This window comes from Symphalangus syndactylus, chromosome 6 (genome assembly GCF_028878055.3).
Source record: "Symphalangus syndactylus isolate Jambi chromosome 6, NHGRI_mSymSyn1-v2.1_pri, whole genome shotgun sequence".
Taxonomy (NCBI): domain Eukaryota; kingdom Metazoa; phylum Chordata; class Mammalia; order Primates; family Hylobatidae; genus Symphalangus; species Symphalangus syndactylus.
Window position 1 is genome coordinate 131,021,452 of NC_072428.2, and position 16,339 is coordinate 131,037,790.

General features: G+C 41.9%; 1 pseudogene; it reads right to left on the reverse strand.

Annotated features, from left to right (window-relative positions):
- Window positions 1-11,665: 11,665 nt before the first annotated feature.
- On the reverse strand, window positions 11,666-13,505 carry LOC129485434 (T-complex protein 1 subunit delta-like; annotated as a pseudogene).
- Between the last annotated feature and the right edge of the window lie 2,834 nt (window positions 13,506-16,339).

The window sequence follows — 16,339 nt, forward strand, 5'->3', positions numbered from 1 at the left end:
ATTGATCTATGTCTCTGTTGTGGTACCAGTACCATGCTGTTTTGGTTACTGTAGCCTTGTAGTACAGTTTAAAGTCAGGTAGCGTGATGCCTCCAGCTTTGTTCTTTTGGCTTAGGATTGACTTGGCGATGCGGGCTCTTTTTTGGTTCCATATGAACTTTAAAGTAGTTTTTTCCAATTCTGTGAAGAAAGTCATTGGTAGCTTGATGGGGATGGCATTGAATCTATAAATTACCTTGGGCAGTATGGCCATTTTCACGATATTGATTCTTCCAACCCATGAGCATGGAATGTTCTTCCATTTGTTTGTATCCTCTTTTATTTCATTGAGCAGTGGTTTGTAGTTCTCCTTGAAGAGGTCCATCACATCCCTTGTAAGTTGGATTCCTAGGTATTTTATTCTCTTTGAAGCAATTGTGAATGGGAGTTCACTCATGATTTGGCTCTCTGTTTGTCTGTTATTGGTGTACAAGAATGCTTGTGATTTTTGTACATTAATTTTGTATCCTGAGACTTTGCTGAAGTTGCTAATCAGCTTAAGGAGATTTTGGGCTGAGACAATGGGGTTTTCTAGATATACAATCATGTCATCTGCAAACAGGGACAATTTGACTTCCTCTTTTCCTAATTGAATACCCTTTATTTCCTTCTCCTGCCTGATTGCTCTGGCCAGAACTTCCAGCACTATGTTGAATAGGAGCGGTGAGAGAGGGCATCCATGTCTTGTGCCAGTTTTCAGAGGGAATGCTTCCAGTTTTTGCCCATTCAGCATGATATTGGCTGTGGGTTTGTCATATGTAGCTCTTATTATTTTGAGATACGTCCCATCAATACCTAATTTATTGAGAGTTTTTAGCATGAAGGGTTGTTGAATTTTGTCAAAGGCCTTTTCTGCATCTATTGAGATAATCATGTGGTTTTTGTCTTTGGTTCTGTTTATATGCTGGATTACATTTATTGATTTGCGTATGTTGAACCAGCCTTGCATCCCAGGGATGAAGCCCACTTGATCATGGTGGATAAGCTTTTTGATGTGCTGCTGGATTCGGTTTGCCAGTATTTTATTGAGGATTTTTGCATCAATGTTCATCAAGGATATTGGTCTGAAATTCTCTTTTTTGGTTATGTCTCTGCCAGGTTTTGGTATCAGGACGATGCTGGCTTCATAAAATGTGTTAGGGAGGATTCCCTCTTTTTCTATCGATTGGAATAGTTTCAGAAGGAATGGTACCAGTTCCTCCTTGTACCTCTGGTAGAATTCAGCTGTGAATCCGTCAGGTCCTGGACTCTTTTTGGTTGGTAAGCTATTGATTATTGCCACAATTTCAGAACCTGTTATTGGTCTATTCAGAGATTCAACTTCTTCCTGGTTTAGTCTTGGGAGGGTGTATTTGTCGAGGAATTTATCCATTTCTTCTAGATTTTCTAGTTTATTTGCATAGAGGTGTTTGTAGTATTCTCTGATGGTAGATTGTATTTCTGTGGGATCGGTGGTGATATCCCCTTTTTCGTTTTTTATTGCATCTATTTGATTCTTCTCTCTTTTCTTCTTTATTAGTCTTGGTAGCGGTCCATCAATTTTGTTGATCTTTTCAAAAAACCAGCTCCTGGATTCATTAATTTTTTGAAGGGTTTTTTGTGTCTCTATTTCCTTCAGTTCTGCTCTGATTTTAGTTATTTCTAGCCTTCTGCTAGCTTTTGAATGTGTTTGCTCTTGCTTTTCTAGTTCTTTTAATTGTGATGTTAGGGTGTCAATTTTGGATCTTTCCTGCTTTCTCTTGTGGGCATTTAGTGCTATAAATTTCCCTCTACACACTGCTTTGAATGTGTCCCAGAGATTCTGGTATGTTGTGTCTTTGTTCTCGTTGGTTTCAAAGAACATCTTTATTTCTGCCTTCATTTCATTATGTACCCAATAGTCATTCAGGAGCAGGTTGTTCAGTTTCCATGTAGTTGAGCGGTTTTGAGTGAGTTTCTTAATCCTGAGTTCTAGTTTGATTGCACTGTAGTCTGAGAGACAGTTTGTTATAATTTCTGTTCTTTTACATTTGCTGAGGAGAGCTTTACTTCCAACTATGTGGTCAATTTTGGAATAGGTGTGGTGTGGTGCTGAAAAAAATGTATATTCTGTTGACTTGGGGTGGAGAGTTCTGTAGATGTCTATTAGGTCCACTTTATGTAGAGCTGAGTTCAATTCCTGGATATCCTTGTTAACTTTCTGCCTCGTTGATCTGTCTAATGCTGACAGTGGGGTGTTAAAATCTCCCATTATTATTGTGTGGGAGTTTAAGTCCCTTTGTAGGTCACTCAGGACTTGCTTTATGAATCTGGGTGCTCCTGTGTTGGGTGCATATATATTTAGGATAGTTAGCTCTTCTTGTTGAATTGATCCCTTTACCATTATGTAATGGCCTTCTTTGTCTCTTTTGATCTTTGTTGGTTTAAAGTCTATTTTATCAGAGACTAGGATTGCAACCCCTGCCTTTTTTTGTTTTCCAGTTGCTTGATAGATCTTCCTCCATCCCTTTATTTTGAGTCTATGTGTGTCTCTGCACGTGAGATGGGTTTCCTGAATACAGCACACTGATGGATCCTGACTCCTTATCCAGTTTGCCAGTCTGTGTCTTTTGATTGGAGCATTTAGCCCATTTACATTTAACGTGAATATTGTTATGTGTGAATCTGATCCTGTCATTATGATGTTAGTTGGTTATTTTGCTCGTTAGTTGCTATAGTTTCTTCCTAGCCTCGATGGTCTTTACAATTTGGCATGTTTTTGCAGTGGCTGGTACCGGTTGTTCCTTTCCATGTTTAGTGCTTCCTTCAGGAGCTCTTTTAGGGCAGGCCTGGTGGTGACAAAATCACTCAGCGTTTGCTTGTCTGTAAAGTATTTTATTTCTCCTTGACTTATGAAGCTTAGTTTGGCGGGATAGGAAATTCTGGGTTGAAAATTCTTTTCTTTAAGAATGTTGAATATCGGCCCCCACTCTCTTCTGGCTTGTAGAGTTTCTGCTGAGAGATCAGCTGTTAGTCTGATGGGCTTCCCTTTGTGGGTAACCCGACCTTTCTCTCTGGCTGCCCTTAACATTTTTTCCTTCATTTCAACTTTGGTGAATCTGACAATTATGTGTCTTGGAGTTGCCCTTCTTGAGGAGTATCTTTGTGGCGTTCTCTGTATTTCCTGAATCTGAATGCTGGCCTGCCTTGCTAGATTGGGGAAGTTCTCCTGGATAATATCTTGCAGAGTGTTTTCCAACTTGGTTCCATTCTCCCCATCATTTTCAGGTACACCAATCAGACGTAGGTTTGGTCTTTTCACATAGTCCCAAATTTCTTGGAGGCTTTGTTCATTTCTTTTTATTCTTTTTTCTCTAAACTTCCCTTCTCTCTTCATTTCATTCATTTCATCTTCTATCAGCGATACCCTTTCTTCCAGTTGATCGCATCTGCTACTGAGGCTTCTGCAATCTTCGCGTAGTTCTCGAAACTTGGCTTTCAGCTCCATCAGCTCCTTTAAGCCCTTCTCTCCATTGGTTATTCTAGTTATCCATTCTTCTAATTTTTTTTCAAAGTTTTTAACTTCTTTGCTATTGTTTTGAATTTCCTCTCGTAGCTCAGAGTAGTTTGATCATCTGAAGCCTTCTTCTCTCAACTCATCAAAGTCATCCTCCATCCAGCTTTGTTCCGTTGCTGGTGAGGAACTGCGTTCCTTTGGAGGAGGAGAGGTGCTCTGTTTTTTAGAGTTTCCAGTTTTTTTGCTCTGTTTTTTCCCCATCTTTGTGGTTTTATCTACTTTTTGTCTTTGATGATGGTGATGTACAGATGGGTTTTTGGTGTGGGTGTCCTTTCTGTTTGTTAGTTTTCCTTCTACCAGACAGGACCCTCAGCTGCAGGTCTGTTGGAGTTTACTAGAGGTCCACTCCAGACCCTGTTTGGCTGGGTGTCAGCAGCGGTGGCTGCAGAACAGCGGATTTTCGTGAGACCACAAATTCAGCTGTCTGATAGTTCCTCTGAAAGTTTTGTCTCAGAGGAGTACCCGGTTGAATGAGGTGTCAGTCTGTCCCTACTGGGGGGGTGCCTCCCAGTTAGGCTGCTCAGGGGTGAGGGACCCACTTTAGGAGGCAGTCTGTCCGTTCTCAGATCTCCAGCTGCGTGCTGGGAGAACCACTACTCTCTTCAAAGCTGTCAGTCAGACAGGGACATTTAAGTCTGTGGAGGTTCTTGCTGAGTTTTTGTTTGTTTGTGCCCTGCCCCCAGAGGTGGAGCCTACAGAGGCAGGCAGGCCTCCTTGAGCTGTGGTGGGCTCCACCCAGTTCGAGCTTCCTGGCTGCTTTGTTTACCTAAGCAAGCCTGAGCAATGGCGGGCGCCCCTCCCCCAGCCTCGCTGCCGCCTTGCAGGGTGATCTCAGACTGCTGTGCTAGCAATCAGCGAGACTCCGTGGGCATAGGACCCTCCGAGCCAGGTGCGGGACACAATCTCCCAGTGTGCCGTTTTCCAGGCCCGTTGGAAAAGCGCAGTATTAGGACGGGACTGACCCGATATTCCAGGTGCCGTCTGTTTCCCCTTTCTTTGACTAGGAAAGGGAACTCCCTGACCCCTTGCGCTTCCCGAGTGAGGCAATGCCTCGCCCTGCTTCGGCTCGCGCACAGTGCGCTTCACCGACTGTCCTGCACCCACTGTTAGGCGCTCCCTAGTGAGATGAAACCGGTACCTCAAGCAGAAATGCAGAAATCACCCGTCTTCTGTGTCGCTGGGGCTGGGAGCTGGAGACCGGAGCTGTTCCTATTCGGCCATCTTGGCTCCACCCCGGAATGGTTTGTTTTAAATTCATAACTTTTTTTCTTAAAAAAACCATTTAAAAAATCATAAAAATAGGCACTTGTCCTTTGCAGAAAAGTTGACAAAAAACAAAAAACAAAACAAACAAACGAAAAAACCCACAACATTTTGGGGTGGTCATAGTTCAGTAGATGATTTGGACTTATTTCCTCTTCTTTCTATTTTCCATACATCACCCAGTTGCTTACCCTCCGTGGGGTGTTGGTGCCAGTGAGGGTTTGGTAATATGGCAAACTGTTATTTGCAGTTGGAGAAGAGCTGGGGGGGCCCGCTTGTTGTGGTAGAGACAAATCGTGATCTCAAAATGAGGTCACTGAGCTTTTCTTCACTTTCATCTTCCCTGCTATTTATGCTGATTGTGAAATGGAATAGGAGACTTCTTGAGATTAATGATGGAGGGGGAGAGATTAGGTGACTATTTTTCACAAGAAAGATCATTCTGGACATGCCTCCCTTTCCCTAATAAAATTTACAACCCACACAGATAGCTTGAAGCAGACCACATGGCTAAAATTTAGCACCCAGGGATTGGAATGGGCTTACTACCTCTATCCCAAAACATCCCCACATAAAGACTGTTGCAGATGCTAGATCGTGTTAGAAGGATAAACAATTATCAACACCAAGGACTCACGAAGGATAAGTTAAGACAGATGTCTGAGCTTGTTGGAGAGAATGATAAAACCAGAAGCTGAAGGAGACTAGGTGATGAGGACACCACAATGCAAAGTCAATGCATCTTTGATATATTCCCAAGCACAAGGTAAGAGCCCAGGTTATCTGGATGCCTGCATCTTGGGGCTTAGTAAATAAGCAGCTTGGAACCAGAGTTTATCTCTTTCAATTTTGCTTCCACCAGAATTCCTGAAAGGGATTCTCATGTTTTAGAGGCATATTCAACACCTGGAAGAGCTTGTTGGGAATGCAGATTCCTGGGCTGAAGCCCAGCCTGCTGACTCAGAGAAGCCCCTGATGATTCTCAGTAGGTGGATTGAGCCCATCCTGTGAGCATAATTGCCTTAGTGAATTCACACTAATTGACAAGGCACTTGAGGAAAACAAAAAACAAAAAAGCAAAAAACAAAAAAAAATGTAGGTCTTGTGACACTAGGAAAGAAAGTCATGTTTTTACCCCTGCTGGTCTCCCACCACAAGCTACGGGCAAAGAAGGGAAGAGATCCAAAGCAGAGAAAAACACAAAATAGACAAACCTCAATTTTTACATCACAGGGGTATTTTTAAAAGGCTGTGTATAATCAAATTTGTGTGAGTTAATCTTTACTTTCCCTTAAGTCTAACTCAATGTATCCACTTTTGATTTTTCATATGGTAATGACTTTGTCATCTTTTTTTTCTCTTCTACTTAGCCCAGCCTCTCCATCCAGAATTGAACTGCCTGTGAACCAGCTACAGAGAGGACCCAGGGCCATTTGCCTCACAGCAGCAGGGCTGCTTGTTTACCGAGAGCTCCAACCCCTTGTTGGCAAAGGTGGACCTCTTATCTCTCAGGGATCACTCTGCCTCTGGGTTCCTGCATCCCTGTGTGGGATTTACACTCTGCCCGAGGGCCTGGCTCTTCCTGGGTTCTGCTCCACTGTTCCCCAGCTGATCTGTCAAGTTGTGGTTGGAGACCCAGAGTGACCCAGCCCCTACATTGCCCATCAGACTGGTTGCCCTGGTCTGGCTGGCCATTTATCTGGCTCTGGGATTAACTCTAAAATCCTGAGGGCACCAGCCTTCTAGGAGTCTGATATGGGCCATTTTCCCTGGAAATATAAATGAAACTGACTGGCGTGGGAGCGCTTATAGCTCTTGCTGGTCCTCCTGGTCCTGGGTCCAACCTAAAAGGATCTTTTTCACCATTCCCACTGTCCCTGATCAAATCAATCTCTCCTTATTTGTCATATGGACCGCCCTGGTGCTCTCCTGACTTACCTCCTTCCAACTTTTTTAGTCTCTTTTAGTCCACCGTCCGTTTGGCTGCCCGAGGAAGCTCTCTAAACTATGGATCTGACATCATTATCCTGCCGTGTCCCTTTAATTGTTCCCCATTATCTGAGGGTAAAGCCAAAATTCACAATGGCCCACAAGGCCCTATCTCACCAGCCTGATCTCTCGCTCTCTCTTTCTCTCTCTCTCAAATCTTCCCCAAAATGCCACTTATGCTCTAGCTATAGCCAACATCTTATTCTTTCCTTTTTTTTTGAGACTGAGTCTCACTCTGTCGCCTAGACTGGAGTGCAGTGGCGCGGTCTCGGCTCACTGCAAGCTCCGCCTCCCCGGTTCACGCCATTCTCCTGCCTCAGCCTCTCCGAGTAGCTGGGACTACAGGCGCCCGCCACCACGCCCGGCTAATTTTTTTTGTATTTTTAGTAAAGATGTGGTTTCACCGTGTTAGCCAGGATGGTTTCGATCTCCTGACCTCGTGATCCGCCCGCCTTGGCCTCCCAAAGTGCTGGGATTACAGGCGTGAGCCACCGTGCCCAGCCTTATTCTTTTTAAGTCTATGCCATCTTCCAGCGCCACATTTGTGTCCTCATGTTATGTCCTCACCCTGGAATGTTCTCTCTTCCCATTTTTGTCCCTCTTGCTTTTTCTTCAGCTTTTTTTTTTTTTTTTTTTGAGACAAGATCTTGCTTGATCACCCAGGCTGGAGTGCAGCCTCGACCTCCCAGGCTCAAGTGATCTCCCACCTCAGCCTCTTGAATAGCTGAAATCACAGGTGCGTACCACTATGCCTGGCTAATTTGTTTATTTTGCAATGATAGGGTCTCCCTATGTTGCCCAGGCTAGTCTCAAACTCCCGGACTCAAGAGATTCTCTTGCTTTGGCCTCACAATGTGCTGGGATTACAGGTGTGAGCCACCATGCATGGCCTTGTCTTTTTTCTTGAATAAGAATCTCACCTTGTCCCCCCAGGCTGGAGTGCAGTGGTGTGCTATTGGCCCACTGCAGCTTCGACCTCCTGGGTTTAAGCAATCCTGCTGCCTCAGCCCCCACAAGTAGTTGAAACTACAGGCATGCACCACCACACCCAGGTAATGTTTGTATTTTTTTCTAGAAACGGGGTTTCACCATATTGCCCAGGCTGATCTCAAACTCCTAAGCTCAAGCAATCCACCTGCCTTGGCCTCCCAAAGTGCTAGGATTCCAGGCATAATCCACCATGCCCCCCACCCTCCTTTAGCTCTTTTAACGTTTTTTTTTTTTTTTTTTTTTACATATTATTATGAAATGATAAGCATTCGTGACAGAAAACTCAGAAAGTGTAGAAAGAAAACCAACCATAGTCTCATCTCTCATAAGCAACAAATGTTAATATTTGGGCATAGTTCCTCCAGTCTTTTTGTTCATTTGCATTTTTCTTTTGATAACTGACAGCATTCTATACATGAACTCTTATATTCATTTTTAGAAAATTTTTTGAGACAGGATCTCTGTTGCCCAGGCTAGAGTACGGTGGCCCAAACACAGTTCACTGCAGCCTCAACCTCCCAGGCTCAAGCGATCCTCCCACGTCAGTCTCCTGAGTAGCTGGAATCACAGGCACACACTAACATGCCCAGCTAATTTTTAATTTTCTTGTGGAGACGGGGTCTCACTTTGTTTCCCAGGCTGGTCTCCAATTCATGGGCTCAAGTGATCCTCCCACAGTGCTCCCAAAGTGCTGGGATAACAGGCATGAGCCACTGTGTGTGGCCTATGTTGTCTTAAAATAGTCTTAAATACCAACCTGGGCAATATGAGACCCTGGCTCCACAAAAAGTAAAAGAATTAGCTGGGTATGGTGGCATGCACCTGTAGTGCCAGGTATTTGAGAGGCTGAGGTGGGAGGATTGCTTGAGCCCAGGAGATTGAGGCTGCATTGAGCCATAATTGCACCACTGCCTCCAGACTGGGTGATAGAGCAAGACCCTGTGTCAATTTTTTTTTCCTGATACATATTTTTAAAAAACAAACTTTTTTTTTTTTTTTGAGATGAAGTCTCGCTTTATTGCCCAGGCTGGAGTGCAATGGCGTATTCTCAGCTCACTGCAACCTCTGCCTCCTGGGTTCAAGCGATTCTCCTGCCTCAGCCTCCCAAGTAGCTGGGACTACAGGCGTGCACCACCACATTCAGCTAATTTTTGCATTTTTAGTAGAGACGGGGGTCTCACCATGTTGGCCAGGCTGGTTTTGAACTCCTGGCCTCAGGTGATCCACCCACCTCGGCCTCCCAAAGTGCTGGGATTACAGGCATGAACCACTGTGCCTAGCCAAAAAAGCTTTCTGAAAATACAATTTAAAAAATTTTAAATAAAATTTTAGACTTACAGAAAAGTTGCAAAAATAGTACAGAGAATTCCTGCATATTCTTCACCCAACTTCCCTTAATGTTAACATCTTATAACCAGAGTACAATTATCAAAACTAAGAAACTTTTTTTCCACCATAAAGTTACTATTTTTCTCTTTGTAAATAATATTTTTTGTGGGAGAGATACTTTGAGAGCATGCAAATATCCTGCTTGTCCTTAAACTTTTGCCCATCAATTTTAGCATCCATCAGTGGATACTGCTTGCAGTTATTATTACTGCGATATTCTAACCATGATTTTCTATTTCCTTATTCCTTACATTTTACAATTGGAATTCTTCTGTAAAGTAAAGTAACTTCTCCTCAATTTATTTATACTGTATGGACTCAAAGATTTTTATTTAACCACTGGGTTTAATCCAGTACTATCATAATATAGTACTATGCTTAATCCAGTGCTATTCTTATTTATTTTGTTGCTCAAATGTTTCAGCCTTGGCCATAGGGGGCTCTTTCTCTTTGGCTCTCATGCCGTTTCAGCAAGATCCCCATCCTTTTTATATGGGGGGGGGGCACTTCATTACTTTTTAGCATAATTTGTGTCTTAACTCTTCCCAGCTCTGGAATCCACTATTTTTCCAAGGAACCACAATTTCTTTTGTTGGAGAATAGTATTTAGAAAACAAGGTCAGCGGGTGTGGTGGCTCACACCTGTAATCCCAACACTTTGGGAGGCCGAGGTGGGTGGATCACGAGGTCAGGAGATCGAGACCATCCTGGCTAACACCGTGAAACCCTGTCTCTACTAAAAATACAAAAAAAAAAATTAGCCAGGTGTGGTGGCAGGTGCCTGTAGTCCCAGCTACTCGAGAGGCTGAGGCAGGAGAATGGCATGGGCCTGGGAGGCGGAGCTTGCAGTGAGCCGAGATCGCGCCACTGCACACCAGCCTGAGTGACAGCGAGACTCTGTCTCAAAAAAAAAAAAAAGAAAAAGAAAAAAGAAAACAAGGTCTATGACTTGTATTTTGGAGTCAAAAAACATGGATATTACTAACAGCTAAGTAAACATGCCACCAGATTTTTTTTCAGTAAGTTTAAACTAAATACACTGCCACCAATTTTTCCAGTTCTACTAAATCACATTGTCAATTCAAATGGATTATCATTCATCTTTCTCTTTATTCTTCCCTCCATCCTTCTGTCTCTCCCACTCTCTTTCCTTTTATTCTTACTTTCTCTTTTAATATAATGAGAAAAATGTACCTCATTTATTCTTCAATCCAGATGAGTCTGGATATTTCTTTCATTCATTCAACAAAAGTTTAGTGAGTCAGGTTCTAGGCAATAGAGACATCCTCTTTTGGTTAATATTTTCATGGAATATCTTTTTCCATTTTCTCACTTTCATTCTACTTGTATCTTTGGATCTAAAGTGAGTCTCTTGTGGACAGCATATAGTTGGATCATGTGTTTTTATCCATTCTTTTAATCTCTGTCTTTTGATTAGAGACTTTAATCCATTTATATTTAAAGTAATTACTGATAAGGAGGGACTTCTGTTATTTTGCTGTTTTCTACATGCCTTATGGCTTTTTAGTTCCTCATTTTCTTTTAATTTTTACATTACTGTCCTTTATGTTTAGTTGATTTTTTTAGAGAAATGTTTAAATTCCTTTCTCATTTCCTTGTGTGTGTGTGTGTGTGTGTGTGTGTGTGTGTATTTTTTTCTGTTGCTCAGGTTGGAGTGCAGTGGCATGAACATGGCTCACTGCAGCCTTAACCTCCTGGACTCAATCGATCCTCCTGCTTCAGCCTCCTGATTAGTTGGGACTAGAGGCACAGTCACATGCCACCATGTCCAGCTAACTTTTGTATTTTTTTGTAGTGACAAAATGCCTGGCTCCCAAAAGGGTAAAATGAGAAAAATAGAGGAGAGAAGAGGGTCCTTACCCTTTAAATCCCCTGAAGTCACTTCAGCTAAAGGCAGAGGGGCTTGCAAGAATAGGAGAGGTGCAACAACAATGGCTACCTCTTTGTATGCACTTCTGTGTTCAGAAGCAGACCATTTGTCTGAATAATGTCACTATAGACATGAGTGTACAAACACCTCTTTGAGACCACCAATGTCAGTGGTCTGATTTTTAAAAATCAATTTTAATTACATAATTTTTACAATCTCATATGGGTCCCCACATTATTCTTGCATTTTAGAATTTCTCTTGTGTTCTCTCCTATTTGTTTTTCCAAATGGATTGTTTTTCCAACTGCACTCCAAAAATGTCTATTAAAATGTTGATAAAAATTATAAAATAAATTATATAAATTAAATGTAAATAATTATCTTTTTGGGAAACCAAATATTTAATGTGTTCACTAAATTGTATCAATGCAATTTCAAGCAAATGCCGATTGGAAGACCAAGCCCAGGAATTCATAGAGGAAATAATCTTCCAAATAATAAGGAGCACTAAGGTGATCTTCCACTTCAGCCACACTACTAGTAGCTACAAGAGTGTAAGTCAGTCAGTATTATCCAGATTTCTGAGCATTTACCACAGCATCAATTTTCAGAATTCTCTGGACAGTTTCATTTGGTAGGGTCAGAGCAATAAATGAAATCACAAAAGCTGGGCAACCAGGTCTTCCAAAATGGAAATACTGCCCTTTTGATACTAATGCCTGCAATTTTTTTCTTGTTAGGCATGTTGATTTCTTAGTTCTGTTACTGTAGAAATGGGATTCAAAGCCAGCATTTTCAGCTAGTGTAGTTGGAATGACCTCCATTGCATCTGCAAAACATGAACACTGTAAAATTCCATACCACTCAATGTTCACAAACGTTCAGTTAACCATAGGGCCAATTCTGTTGGAGCACTACTTCCTGCAGTAAGAGCTCTCTTCACCGAACAGCAAATAACACATAGCACATCATGAATGGAGGGCTCAATTCTTCAGTCCTATGACAATTTTAACTGTTTTTCCAGCACTTGTACAGCCTGTAGTCTTGAGCAGTTTTCCAGAACCATTTAAACTGACCTTCTCAGCTAACTCAGCAAAACCCAGCATGTCAGTGTGACTTGGTCAGTATGAGCAACTGGCTTGGTTCCAATTGTCTTACAAATGAATTCAACATCTTCTTTTTCAATATTCTTAACCAACATAATAATTTTGTTCAGGAAATGTCATGCAAGATCACTAGGAGCATCTCTATAGTGTCCTGTGTGAGAAGGACATTATATCCCATTTGTAAAAGTTTGCTATACTAAACTTAAAATATAGGCTCTCTCTTTCATAGCATTTAGTCCATCTGAACATTGTCAGAAACTGCTACTTGATTTCCAAATCTGCTGGGAGCAGATAAGATTGAATGTGCCCAATCTTAGCCTTTTCAAATTGGGTTATGCCAGAATTTACCACTTTCTGGGTGAGAATAAGACCTTCCACCAACTCACACTCATCAATTTTTCCACCAAGTTTCTTAACCACAGTCATGTATTGCTTAACAATGGGGTACAATCTGAGAACGGCATTGTTAGGTCATTTTGTCATGCAAACATCATAGAGTGTACTTACACAAACCTAGGTGATATAGCCTACTACACACATAGTTGCATAGTATAGCCTATTGCTTGTAGGCTATAAACGTACAGCATGTTACTATACTGAATATTACTTACCTAAACATTGAAAATGTACAGCAAATACGTGGCATTATAACCACTGTCATATATGCAGTCTGTTGTTGACTGAAATACTGTTACGTGGCACATGACTGTATGTTAATATCTCTAAGATTTACAGTAGTACCTGTGGCTGGGTCACTTTCATCACTGCATTTACACTCGTCGGAGAAAGCAGAACTTGAATACTGAAAGACAACCTGTGAGTTCAAAGAACTGGTGGCACAATTTAACAAAGTTTCTCTGTCATTCAGTTCCACAGGTTGCGATATGTTACTTAAGATCTCAATACCCTTTTCCAAAGACTTCTGGGATGACTTGGAAGTGATGGTTGGATGAATCCCTTTCTGAAGAAGTTTGGCCCAGGAACCTATGAGAGAGCCAGCAATAGTGCCAACTGATGCAGTGCGATCTCCTGCTTCTATATCTTAGCTCCCCCAGCATTCTGCTGCTGGATGTGACACTTGCATTTGTTTCAGAATGGTGGCACCATCATTTGTAGTGGTCACATTGCCTTTTCCACCTGGAATCTTTCCTCCCATTCCTTTTGGTCCAAGGCTTGTTTTAATAGCATCAGCAACAGCTTTGGCTGTGATATTGCTGAACCAGATCTCAGCCTGCTTGTCATGTCCCTGACAGGCACCTTTCACACAGCAGCTGACAGCCCTGCTCCATGGTCCAAATAACATCTTTACTTGGGCGTGTTAACTAAAACTTTCTCCTTATGTGTTACATCTTGTTTTGTTTTTTGTTGTTTGTTTTGCTGTCAGGTTCTAAAGATGTGCTCCTTTAGGGTTAGGGAAAGGCTCCAGGATGGCTGTGAAATTCCACTAGGGAGCTAGGGGGTGCCACAGGAATCTACCAGCTGGGGGACTTTGGCCAAGTTACTTTAAACCATAGTTGTCAAAGTGTGATCTCCAGACCAGCATCATCAGCCACACCTGGGAACCTATTACAAATTCTTGGGCCCTGTTGGAGACCGATTGAATAAGAAATTGGGAGTGCGGCTTAGCCATTTATGTTGAACAAACCCTCAAGATGATGCCGATGAATACTTAAGTTTGAGAAATACTGTGTTAAACCGTATTTCTTAACCTTGGCTGCACAGTAGAGCCACCTAAGGAGCTTTTCTCTATCTACCCCTATTCTGGTTGGTCTGGAGGGGGACCGGTGACAGGAATCTCGATTCTAATGCATAACCAGAGTTGAGAACCACAGCTCTGAACTTGTTTGTGTATAAAATGGGGGAAAATAATACTTACCTCTTAGATCTGTTGCAGGGATTAAGTGATATAATTTACAGTAAGAGTGAAGCAGGCTGGGTGGCTCATGCCTGTAATCCCAGCGCTTTGGGAGGCGGAGGCAGGTGGATCACTCGAGGTCAGGAGTTAGAGACCAGCCTGGCCAACATGGCGAAACCCCGTCTCTACTAAAAACACGCAAAAAAATTAGCTGGGCGTGGTGGTGGGTGCCTATAGTCCCAGTTACTCCGGAGGCTGAGGCAGGAGAATGGCGTGAATCCGGGGGGCGGAGCTTGCAGTGAGCCGAGATCCCACCACTGTACTCCAGCCTAGGCGACAGAGTGAGACTCTGTCTCAAACAAACAAACAAAAACCAAAAAAACTAGCAGAGTGTGGTAGCGCACGCCTGTAGTCCCAGCTACTTGGGAGGCTGAGACAGGAAAATCGCTTGAACCTGGGAGGTGGATGTTGCAGTGAGCCAAGATTGTGCCACTGCACTCCATCCTGGGCAACAGAGAGAGACCCTGTCTCGAAAAAAAGAGTGAAGCAGAGTGTCTAGCAAATGGTGAAACACTTGACAAATGATAGTTACTGGTATAATAATACTCAGAGAGGTTAGAGCTACATCACCAGGTCAGGAAAAGACAGTGGGACTTTGAGGGCTCAGTGTTGGTTTATTCAGGTTATGACTCTGAGGTTGCCAGGCCATGCACTATAGCTCTCACTAAGCAAAGTTTTTATGGTTGCTTGTGGGTCTTTGTTCATGCCATTTGCTTCAACCCTTTCTCTCTGCTTGTGAAAATCCTACATAAAGAGTGTGATGAAAGGTACAGGGTTTGTCGCCTACCAGGGATGGAGAATAGAAAAAAAAGAAGGTACATGCTTTAGAGTCAGCAGTTTGAATTTAAAACTTTAATCTAGACATTTATAGCTGTGTGATCTTGAACATTGATCTCCTTATCTGCAAAGTGGGGATATTTATCATATGGGGGGGCTCAAATAAGATATAGCCTACAAAGCACAATATATTAAACACTCCAGAAATGCTGGCCTTGTCTGTATTTATTGCTTTCCTGCTTGGGAAGTCATTCCTGATGATGCAAACATTGACCTCTTTTATCTCTAACCCTCTTATTAAATATTGTTACTAGTTTGGTGCTTAACCCACTGGCCATTTCTCACAGATATTCTCAGACTGGAGCTCTTTTTAGATTAATCTGTGTCCTTAGTCTTTCAATTTCTGTTTAGAATAGTTTTTATTCTAAACTCAACGGGCTAATCGTTTGTGACTCTATCAGGAAAATGATTCTGCACTGAGCACCAATTTAGATTGTCTTACTGACACAAGGCTAGGTGGAGCTCGGTCTTCTGCAACAGGGACACAGAACGTTCTCCATAAATGAATCCATCCTTTCAGAAAACACATATTTCCTTAAGTAGAATGGAAAAGGTCTTAGAATCTACATCAGTTTAACTCTACTTTCTACTTTAATGTGAACCTGTAATATTGCCACATCTCCAATTAAGTTACAAAATTGCATCTGGCTAGTTTTATAACCCTTCTCTCCATTTTGCTGCCTTTATGGCATTTAAAAAACATTTCACTGTTTTAAGTTCAGCATAAAAGTTTTACTGTTTATCCAGTTATATTAGTATCCAGGGCTGGACAGTCTCTCTGTTTTATCTAAGTGTCCTTGAATGTAATACTGTTTGTTTTACTGATTCTTTCTCTTTTTTTTTTTTTTTAAAGAAATGCTTTCTTCTGAACCTTTCTTGAGTACTTAGCGAAAGCCATGAAGAGAGGGTTGGCAGGATAACAGATGTTTCCCCCTATTTATTGCTCCTGAAGTTTGTTCCCTGCTCTAAATCTCTAAAATTAGGCACATAGGATCTTTGGGAGAAATGTGTGAATAAAGAGAGATGGGGTGAAGGCAGAATTTCAAATTTTGATTTCTTCTTTATTGGAAAATGATTTATAAATACAAGCATTATGGTTATATATGTTTAAATATATGGTGCCTTATGTTTATTTTGAAACACACACATATATGGTGCTTAAAAAAATAAACTTCTGGAGCCCATAATTACATAAATAATAAGATGTTACCTCTCATCTACCTCCTCTTCCTGAACCCATCCTGCTGCTTGTAAATGTAGGGAGCTTTATATTTTTAGGAGATATGTGTCAATGCTGCCACAGAAAATTGTGCTAGTAAGACACAGCAGTACTTACTAGTCACATAATGCGCTATATGTAAAAGTTTTTAACTTTTTATAATTTA